Genomic DNA, 12,081 nt, shown 5'->3' with positions numbered 1-12,081 from the left:
TTTTTAACAGATATATTGCAAAGAAACAAAAGGAGTGGAAGAGGATCATAAAGATTTTTTAGACTTAAAATTATGTCAGATTTTCAAAACTGTAAACTAAATTCTAGTGTTCAATGATACATGTTTAGTGACAAAACTATGAAAAGAAAAATGCAAGGAGGTCATTGCTATACAAGTCAGGACAATGGCCAATAACTGGATTGGTGTAAATAGAAGGGGCTTCTTGAGTAGCTGGGAAATTTCTATTTCTTGACCTGGGTGATGCTTACCCTATAACAATTCATTAAGCCATACATTTGACTGAGGTGATTTTCTGTATCTGTGTTTTATTTTACAATAAACATGGTTTAAAATGTAAGCAGAGTTAACATAAAGTAGGATTCAATAAAGTTTAACCTCTTTTGTTTAGGCAAGGAAGCTGCAGTATGGAAAAAGTGAAAGTCAAACAACCTCTAAAATAACAAGTTAGTACAGTTCCTCTTTCCAAAATCTATAACTTATCTATTTATGCATGGGGTATAGCTCATGGGAGACTAAGAGGGAAATGATCCTTCCCAGTCAGATTTTAGAGGATAGTTTGTCAGCCTGTCTTATATTTTCTAGATAACAGATGTAACTATGCATAAGTGAAAATTAAAATATCAATAATATTGGAGATACATATTAGCTGGGTCATCATTCATGGGTTTCCAAAGCAGCAAAATCATCCATAATTTCTAACAAAGGAAATAGCCCAGTTCATTCTCTAGACAACCATCTTGAGAATCTCAAAACAATATTTCCAACCTGCAGAATAATACAAAGTATATAAATTATAAATTATTATAAATCATTTATCCTGAGTGTCCAAGAATCCAAATTTATCTCTTTTAATTGTTTCATCTTCTCTTTTCAAATCTCAGTTTTTTTTCTCCCTCGTGACACTCTTCTCTATCTCCCATTGACCACCACCTCAAACTTAGATGCCGACAAAAAAAAATAGGTTTAAATTGAGTAGGAGAGGGGAACAGAGAAGGAACACATGGCAGGTGCAGGTTCAGAAGCAGAAGTGTGGCACAAATTAAAGTATGTTTTTAAAAATATTATCTTTCAAAGTTGTGATGAATGCACTGGGGAAAGAAGGAAGCAAGGGAGACAGATGTATGAGGAACCAATGCAGAGGACAGTCCGAACTGGGCCAAAGACCTGGTTTCTTAAAGCCAGATATGATCAGGATGGATTCAGCTATTCTCCAGACCCATGTTTCTAAATATTTTGATACCGATGAAGCCATTCGAGAGAGAAGAGGATCCTTTTCAATCTAGTATGTGCTAACATAAGGGATGTTTAACCAGCCTGCACAGCTTTCTCAGGCATGTGCAAAATTTGAAAGGCAAATTTGCATCTCTGTGAATGATACATTGTACCCTGAAAGGAGATATAATGTTAAACACTTGATACTAAAACTAATCTAATCATAATGTTTTTTAAATGATTCAGAGGCTCTTCAATATGTAGCAATAACTAAAACTTACCATTATAAAAATCAATTATCATTGCATGTGTGATTTAGAGAAATGCTATTTGAGACTTCTGGTAATGAGAATTCTGAATAAACAACTGTACGCTAAAAACGCTTTAGTGGGTTTCCTTTTACCATCTTGCCTTTTTCTCCAGTCAAAATTAAAATACTTACTGAGACTATAAGTCTTCCAGAGCAAGTAAAATGACACTAAAGAAGCCTAACAACATTTTCCAAATCTAGGACACATGCTGTTTTTAAAATATATTTGGTCATAAATAAATATATTGAGCACATTAATAAATGCCCCTTTCAAAAGCTCTTCACTCACAAGGACTTTAAATCACTGTTCAGAAAATAAAGGACTATTGGGAATTTGAAAAGTAAGCATAATTCAGCCCTCTCTGAGTTATTCTGCATTTTTTCAAGGTTAGTTGTTCTTATAAAACATATATAAATATGCATATCTTGTCTCTGAGTCAGGCTTATTTCAATGTCCTGAAGCAAAAGGAAATAGGAAAGTCATAAGAGACTTTCAGATACCAGAGCCTGAATGAAACTTGAATACCATCTATAAGCTTGTGCCATTAAATGTTTTAATATTTTTTTAATGCATGGGCTGCATTTATATCTGGCTGCAAGGCATTTATATTGGCTGGAAGGCTTGACAGTAGCCTGAGCAAGCTGTTTTCAATGAGCATTGTGGTTAACCCACTTATATGTAAAAGATGAATCCCATTGGCTTCACAAGGCTTGAAGAAACAAAGTGTTTTTATGTGGAAGACTAAGCAAATACAATCCTGTTCTTCCCACATTAATAGTGCAGAATTCAACTGGCTATTAGCTAGGACAATTTTTTCTTTATGAATCTACTTTTTAGTTCATGAAAATATTTAGTGTCCCCTCCCCAAATAGCATGGAAATAAAAAAGCAAAAAGTTAGTTTTCAAAGCAAAAAACAAACCAAACAAAAAACCCTATACAACCAATTACCACATTTAGATGACTTATCCTATTCAAGAAAGACATGGGCTCATTAATTTAAATAATTTTCCCTTTAATTTCAGTGTTTTTTTAAATTATTGATTTAGCAGTCACTGAGATTAAAACTGAAATTCTGTTTCCTCATATTTTAATAAGCTAAATGATTTTGTTACTTATTATTTTTAAGCCAAGTTTCCTAAACTACAGAGAGGAGGGGAAAAAAACACACAGAGAGAGAATGGGGGGTGGAGGGAGAGAGAGAGAAAGTGTGATGAAAACCCTTCTTACAGTGACATGGAAGATAGGCCGAATTCAAAAGCTTTATCAGATAGGATAAAGCAAAGACATTATTTGCTACACTAACTATTGTAAGTGCTCAGATACCAAGATCTATCTTTAAAGTACTACTATTTAGTCTTCTCACATTTCACGCTGAAAATTGCTATAATATCCAAGAGATCTATACTACACACAGACTAGTAAACAGGATACTAACAGGATAATTACCCAACTGCATGTAAGTCACTGTAGCTACAATTTCCAAGCCAACGAAAACAATAAAAAAAGAAGGCTTCTCATGATTTGGTACATTACCACATTACTCTAAGGACTCGCCCCTATACTAATGTGGCAGAAACACTACTGCAGCCCAGAACATTATATGTCCAAAACATGCATTACTTCCTTTCTCCACAAAATACTAAGCAATCTCTCATATTGCAGTCAGTGTGTAATACAGGATGGAATAACTTCAACTGTTAACTTCAAATAAGAGGCTGAATGGCAATCTTAAAAATTATCTGGAATAGCCAAATTTGATGTTCCAAAATGAGTCAACCAGTCTCCTCTAAATGCACCCATTACAAAAAGGTGTAACATAACTTTTAAACATTTTTTTCACACTAATTCAACAATATTCATGCTATATGCAATGCCCTCTGCTAAGCACTATGAGATACTAATAAGAAAGTAACATCTTTAAAAGTTAGAGTGGGAGGCCAGAGTGTACTAACAAGAAGGCAAATGATAAAGAGAAATAATTTCACTTCAATTCCTTCCAATAAACAATGACATATTTAGAAATGTAATGTGGACTCACTTCATGAAATGTCTAAACCAGTTGGTAAGTCACCGGGTCCAAAAAAAAAAAGTCTCTAGACTTTTAAGTCCAAACAAATGTTTCTAGAATCTTTTTCTTGAGACTATATTTGAACTATAGTACATGTATGCTTTTAATTAGAAATTATTGTCATAGCTAAAGCATCTATATCAAAAAGGAATATTAAATGTCCATTTATCCAATAAGCCCTGGAAATTATTAGGAATAAGAATTTGGCAAAAGCCAAAGGATACAAATTAGGGGCAAAGGTCTATTCAACTCTGCATCATGGTTTTCTCAACTGAGCAGGGAACGTTAGGCATGCTGGTCTTGTGCACTTTCACTGAACAATCTTTGTATTCAGTGGAATGCTGATACAGACAAGAAAGCTATACCTGTGAATTTAAATCAATCAAGAGAAAACAAAATACCCTCAAAGCTTACTTTTCCTATTGTGTGCTGTCAAATATACTGAGCTATAGTCAGCTATATTTAGCAATATTCCATACCAGTAATGGTAAATACTTATGACTGATACTCCTTGGAACTTATAAAATATTTATCTACCAGAGCTTAGCCATATAAAACAGGAGAGTTTCTTCTCTGTAATTTTCCATTAATACCAGTTGCACTGTATGGCTGAAATTCCAAGAATGCCAGCCTTTCCACAACTACATCAAGGATAGCCTCTAGGGATTTCCGGGTGACTCAGTGGTTGAGCATCGGCCTTCAGCTCAGGGCATGATCCTGTGGTCCCAGGATGGAGTCCCGCATCAGGCTCCCTGTGTGGAGCCTGCTTCTCCCTCTGCTTCTCTCTCTCTGTGTCTCTCATGAATAAATAAATAAAATCTTAAAAAAAAAAAAAAAAAAAAGGATAGCTTCCGGGAAACTGAATCACCCAAGAGTACTACTGGAATAAGAAATCTCCATCCACAAAAAATGTTATTCTATAATTTTATTTCTATGGACTGAGTATCTGCCTAGATCTCTAACCATCTCTGCGCTCTTAATTTTAACATTTAAACCATCCTTATAAACTTTAAGCACTCCAATTTCAACATAGGAACAAAGAAAGGGGCTATCAATAACTTTTGAGTACATAGTTTGCAACTACATGAAACCTGAGCATTTCTCCATCTGCAGAAACAAACCTAAAATCTGATGAGAGAAAGAAATGCAATCTAGGAATTCAACCATGATGAGTTGCTTCCATTTTTTAAACAAGAGTACTAATTGTGGAAGACTGGATTGACTCATCTTATTATGGAGAGGAACTTTCATTTTATTCTTTTCAAAGAGAGGAAATCATTTTATATGAGGAGCAAACAGTTATTTTTTTTTTTATACTGTTGTTAAAGAGACCTCTAATTTACTTCCTCCATGATGGACCCTGTAGGCTGGTGAATCTATTTCTTAATATAGACAAGTATATTAGTCATTAAATTATTTTTCATATAAATTCAAGTCATATGTACTTTTGTTCAGTCCTCCCCTGGAAATAGTTTGAGTGCACTTTGTTATTTATGTCAGTGATACTCCTTTGGGCAGAAACGTCCTTTTGTGAAGACATTATCAGCTTAATAAATAAAATGAACAATTCCTGAATTTTTTTGTTTCAACATAATGCTGAGGTGGCATCTTAATAATAAAAGAATTTCTTCACTGAACCAAAAAAAGAAAAAAGAAATAAAAGAAATATGGATTATAAGTCAAGGTTCTTATTTTAAGTTTAAACCAAATATTATAAAATCGAACCTAACTAGTGAATAGAATAACAAAAAGAGAAATGTTTTAAGTAGCCTAGGAAGGGCTAAAAGAAATGCCTAAATAAAAATTTAATAAACTTAGTACAAAACAAATTTATCTTAGTAATAAAAGCCACAAAGTAAGTATATTAAAATCATACAAAATTATAATTGTTTTCATTTAATTAATTTGGAGGAAACTTTATTTTTTATTTATTAAGTTTTTTTTTTTTTTTAAAGATTTATTCATTTATTTTAGACACAGCATGAGTGGGAAGGGCAGAGGAAGAGGGATAGGGAGAAAGAATCTCAAGTAGACTGCACCTGATGCAGAGCCTGATTTGGAGCTCCATCTTACAGCCCTGAGATCAGTACCTGAGCCAAAACCAAGGTCACAACTTGAGCTGAAGCCAAGAGTCTGATACTTAACCAACTGCACCACCCAGGTGCCACTAATTTGGAGGAACTTTAAGTAAGAGCATACATTCAGGCAGCATTCTTTCCTTGCTCTGTATAGAACAAATAAAACAATTTCCAGCATGTTATTTTATAATCATTAGTATAAATGAACAGAACACAATTAGGATGGATGATTGATTTTGGAAACAGAATAAGAAACACACTGACAATTTCTTATCATGCAAAAATTTTGTTTAAAAAAAAAGATTCCAATACCATGATAAAGAAAATTTATCTAACCTGATATTTTCATAATCATTCTAAAATTTAAAAAATAAACTTATACATAAGGCAAATATAATCTGGACTTAAAATCAGGTTTACTATTAGCCACCAAAGTAACACCAAGCTTTGGTAATACTTTTTGGTAACCATTTGTGGTTTTTCATAATTCTAAGTAGCAAGCACTTGCACATAACTGATCTATGATAGAACGATAATAATTACATTATCCAAGATCTCACTTTTAAAAATTAACAAAAGGCACCAATATTATCCTATTAAAGGTGATCGGAAATAAGCTTTTATACCTCTAACTTTGTGAATGCAACATGATTTGGAATTACTCTGATAAAAATCAAATTTGCCCAAAGGCATGCTTAATCTAAACATGAAATGTCTCAAATCTGAACAACTATAAGGTGAGCCAAAAATAAAGTAACTCAAGATAGAGAGTAGCCTGCTTTCTTCCTTAAAATAAAGAGACTGAGAAAAATCTAATTACTGATCTGTTTCAACTCTGAGGTTTTATCTTTAATCCACTAGAAGTTAAAAGGCAACGCATCAAAACTGCATACCTATGGGGAAAAATGTTGCTATGGAAAACCACCTGGTTTCACATCCATATATTCAAAGCCTAGCTTTTATTCTTTTCCCTTTTTTGATCTTCTAAGACTTGCTACACTAGAGACTTAGGAGTACAATTTCATTGCTGTGACTTTTGAAAATCACGTATAATAGACACTTGGATAAAATGCATATAATGGGCTTACAATTAAAATAATTGTTTAGAAGACAGATTTTTCTCTGCAAGTTCAAGAAAAAAAGGAGAAAAATTCAGATTTTAAAAAAAGGTAAAAATAAGAGAAAAGAAAAACACAAATAAAAAATATGTGTAATCTTTTTCAGTACAATCTTTCTAGCTTCATCAGTCATTGCTGTGACTTTTGAAAATCACATATAATAGACACTTGGATAAAATGCATATAATGGGCTTACAATTAAAATAATTGTTTAGAAGACAGATTTTTCCCTGCAAGTTCAAGAAAAAAAGGAGGAAAAATTCAGATTAAAAAAAAAGGGTAAAAATAAGAGAAAAGAAAAACACAAATAAGAAATACGTGTAATCTTTTTCAGTACCATCTTTCTAGCTTCATCAGTCATTTATTCCCATAGTGTGCCCTGCAATCCCTGGAACAGAATTTTTGGCCATTTCCTCAAATGTGATTTCCTACTTCTGCACCTCTGCCCATTTCTGCTGATTTAAATGTCATCTATCCTTAAACTCAGCAGAAATCCCATTTCACTAATTCCACAGTGTTGTTTTTTTTTTTTTTTTTTTTAAAGATTTATTTATTCAGAGAGAGCGCAAGAGAGGCAGAGACACAGGCAGAGGGAGAAGCAGGCATCATACAGAGAGCCTGATGTGGGACTTGATCCAGGGTCTCCAGGATCACACCCCGGGCTGCAAGCGGCGCTAAACCGCTGCGCCACCAGGGCTGCCCTTCCACAGTGTTTTTAAGCCCCAAACACATACTTAACCAGATGTTCTTTTTCCTGAACCTTTAGCCTTTTATTTTTCCCTTTGTCATAGAAACATTTAACCTATTATGGTATCTGTTTGGCATATTCCTAAACCTGGTGACTGCAACCTCCTGGAATGTAAGGATCAAAGGTCATGGTCATTTTTATATCCCCTGCAATGCTCAGCACAGTGTTTTTCTCCCATAGTGGTTACTAAGTAAATATTTATTAACTAATAACCTCTTAGTTTTGTTTTCACTCTCTCTGTACTATTACTTTTCCAATCAGTAAAAACTGTTTGTTGGATGTGTTTTATGCTCTCTTTATAGCTTCCTCCACCTATACACATTGCATAAAAGTACTGATGAAAGTTTAGTTACTTAAAAAAAAAATAAATTTCCTTTTCAATCTTCAGGGATCACCAGCACCTTGTCAACAGTCCACCAATGATGTAATTCTACTTTTCTAGAGATGAGTTCTGTGAAAGCTTTTTTGCAAACATTTTCTGCATAACTTAATGGTAATTTTGTTGTTGGTAGAGGTAAGAATGTCTAGCTTACAACTAACTATTCCTAACATTCCCCTACTAAACCGTGAAACCTGCTCTTACATTAAATTGTGTAGATGAATGACCAACAATTGGGAAGGGTATGTAACGAAAAGAACTTGTTAAAATCTACTTTCTTCTAATAAGAGCACACTAAAAATTTTAAAACTGTTGCTGATCAAACTTTACTGTGGTTACATTTGTATATTAGCGCATTGACTAACAAAGCGCTCAAGTGGATAGGTATGCTACATGGGGAAAGCCAAGAACCAGGCAGTCCCCAGTACCACATAAGTAGCCCTCTTTTGTATATATAAAACTCTCAAGGAAAAAAAAAAAATGATTGTCCACTTAAATCAGAAGGCCCTTGAGGACCAAGACTGTCTTTAATCTGCTTGTCTCTCCCAGGGCCCAGCAGAATATCTGGTACTTCTAAGGACCACTGGGTGAATGAATGAATGAATGACTAGTGATATTTTACTACATTACCCAGATAAGATCTGATTCATAATCCTTTAGCACCATTGACAAATATCTAGTTTCAGATTCTTAATTTATCTGATGTCTTAGTCTATTCAGGCTACCATAACAAAATACTGCAGCCAAAATACTGTGGCTTATAAACAACAAATATTTATTCTTCATACTTTTAAAGTCTGTGAAGCCCAAAATCAAAGTAAAAGCATGGTCATGTTTTGGTGAGGGCCTTCTTTCTGGGTTAGTTGACAACTTGTCACCATTTACTCTCATAATGGAAGGGCTAGGGATCTCTCTGGGAACTCTTTCATAAGGCATTAATCTTATTCATGAAGGCTCTCCTCCTTAATGTAAGCAGTTCCCAAAGTTCCCACATCCTAACACCATCATCTTTGGATCTGGGATTCCCTCAAGAGCTGAGCTTTGTCAGGGTTATAGGGTTTTAGCTAACATATGGAAATGGAAAAGTTGATACCTACTGATCATTCCTTTAGCTAGATCATAACATTTCATTCAGTTAACACCTACAGGCTCTCTGACTTCTGTGTTACCTGAGATCAGGTTAAATCCAATAGGGAAGCTACATTGTAGTCCAGTTCCCATCTTCCAAACTGTGGACAGGCCTACAAAGTTCATGAGTTCCTAAAATTAACCTACGCATGAAAGATTTAGAGTGAGGGCACTCTTTCGTTCGTTCTTACCTCCACTATGATCCTAGTAAGCACTGCCTGGCATTATACTTGGCTTCACATCTCTCTGTGCAGTGCTGGACCATCTGTAATTTCTCTCAGGCTACCCATTTTGTTTTCCCTTCAGAAATCTACATAATTGCAACAGGAAGATTTTTAAACAGAAGGACATTTCTACAGAATGACTCTCTCCGCGTAAGGAAGTGAATATATAGGTTATAACATCTAATTTAATAGCTTCCTTCCATGGAAGGTAAGAGTCACATTAATCTTTGTTAGATTCACTACATTCATAAATCATGAGCAAAATTAAAATTTTATAAAAAGCCATGTGAAAACGTAGCACTCATTACCTAAGAAAAGGTTTCTACAACAATATAACACTTTTAGTTAGTGATTCCTTTTAATTAATATTTCTAAATGGCCTACTCCATGATGTTTATGGCAAATACTTCTAAAGGCATCCCAGTAGTTGCTAAATTTAATTTATCTTGTTTTTCCTATCCCCACTAATTATTTTTTCTTCTCTAATTATTAGTCTATCTTCACTCAGTTAAAAGTTTTCACTTGAAAGTTGCACAGTTATCATTAGTAGTACTCATAAAATCTATGGTCCAAGAACAAAAAGATAGGCAATCTCCTATTTTTCTGAATATATATTTGAAAGTCCGATGTTGGAAAGTTGAATATATATGGCTTCAGGATGGTTTTATCCCCATACAAATTAAAAATATTATGTTTCAGCAGCTAATAATATATAAGGATATTATTATATATTATACATTATATAATAATAGTAGTTTGGAGACTACTAAAGCAACATGGTAACAAACATGGGGAATATCAGGAATTGGTAACAGGTAAAAGGAATGCCAGGTGTCCCAAGGAACTACAGAAAGTTGATCCATTCTTGTGTCCTTCCCATGGATCTACTATCATTTTATATGGGTGTTGAAGCTATCCCTGGTCCTTAAGCCTCTGCCACATGCTTTAGTATGCATGATGAACAGGATAAAAGGAGGCTATATCCACTGCTACAACAGTGGGTTCGCTGCACCACTCTCCATCAGCACTTATGGGGCCTCCACACCTCTGAACCTGCAATTAGGAGTGAGTGGTGAAAGAAGTGGGAGGCAGAGACCACTACCTGAAAAGGTAAGCTAGGCTAGATAAAAAATCACTATGAGTATACCAAGATTCAAACGACTGGTATCCCAACAGGCCCCTCAGTGCAGATAATAAGAAAGATTTGGTGCAACTGAGGAGGTTTTGTAGCTGGCTAAAAACACCTCTTGTAATGCCATGTGACATCAAGTCCCTTTTCTCAGGGCCAGGAAGCATGTGAGAAAACTCAGCGAGTAAGAAACTGTCTCTGTATGGACTGTATACTGTATCTGTGGGTGGTCTCTGTAAAAGATCAATGTTGAAGACAAATAGTCTAAATCGTGCACACCTTCAACCACCATTTCTTCACTCATTAGTGTACATATGAGTTTCTAACATGGGCAAGACATTTTTCTAAGATCTAAAGATTGAGCAGTGAATAAAACAGATGACAAAAGTGCCTAAATGCTTGCTGTTAAAGAAATATCCTTTAATATTTACTTCTAAAATCAGAGAAAATGCAGAATTCATTCTCTCCCCCTTCCCTGAGAATTACCTTCCTTTCCCCATTTCATCTATGAATTCTGCCTAAAATAGCAAGAAATCTCTGACTCTTCTGGGATCAAATAAACCTGTGCGCTGCGCTGCTCATTCCACTCTTAGCATATGTTTCTTCATTTTCATTTTTCACTTTCTTATACAGGGTCTTATAAGCACTAGGAGGGAAAGACATATATATATTTATCATATAACCTACATTCTGAGTATAGATTGACACAAAGTAGGAGATTTATAAATGTTGACTAGTGAAAAGAAAGTATAAAACAAGTTAAAAGTAAAATGTGATATGTTCAAAAGACAAATTTCTTATAATTCAAGATTTGCTGGCACAAATTTGTTGGTCCTTGACTAGGTCTTACTATATATGAAATAATTAAGGGTCATATTGCCTAATACTGGTCTACCAAACAGATCATTAACAGGAAAAAAATTAAATACGTAAATAGGACTGGAAAATATGGGTCCTTTCCAAAATGGAAGATAATTAATAAAGAACACTTCAAACAGAATGAAGATATTTTTTTAAAAAGGTTTTGTGTTTAGAGACAGTGTTATGGGCAGTTTAGTAAACCAGGAATTGAGAGAGCTAGCTCTAGTGTAAACTCTGCCTCCAACTGTTGGAAGCAGCAATCTACCATGAACAAACCCTAAGCACCTCTCACATTCTTGCTAGGTATGCCAAAAAATGAAAGGCTCTAATGATCCAGTTAGGCCCATTTATCAGGGTGATGTTTGCAGCAAGGAGCCTTGAAAAAATGAGGTAATGCCTCTCTTCAGACAAACAGCAGCTTGCTCCTGCTCACTATAAAAGCATTGAATCCCCAAGTGGAGAGTTCAGTGTTCCTCTCCTATAAAACAATCTGTCAGGGAGAAAGGCGTTACGTCTCAGCTCTTGGCACTGACGCAATAAAGAATTAGAGATCAGCGTCCAAAGTGAAAGCAGCTTTATTAATGATAGTGCACTCTCCAGGTGGGAGAGTGGGCAGGCCCAGGGGTGGCAACTGCCCTGAGGTGACAGGGATCCTTTCCTTTTCCTTTTATGTGAGTGGGGTCTTGCATTGTGAACAAGGTAGTGTCTAATGCAGCCTGCTTCCAATCATTTGGGGGACCCTTCCCACAGGTTAGGAGGGGTATTTTTGATCCTATAAGGTTTGTACCTGAACCCTTTCAGCA

This window comes from Canis lupus, chromosome 8 (assembly GCF_011100685.1).
Source record: "Canis lupus familiaris isolate Mischka breed German Shepherd chromosome 8, alternate assembly UU_Cfam_GSD_1.0, whole genome shotgun sequence".
Lineage (NCBI taxonomy): Eukaryota > Metazoa > Chordata > Mammalia > Carnivora > Canidae > Canis > Canis lupus.
Note: the sequence above shows the minus strand (reverse complement) of the source record.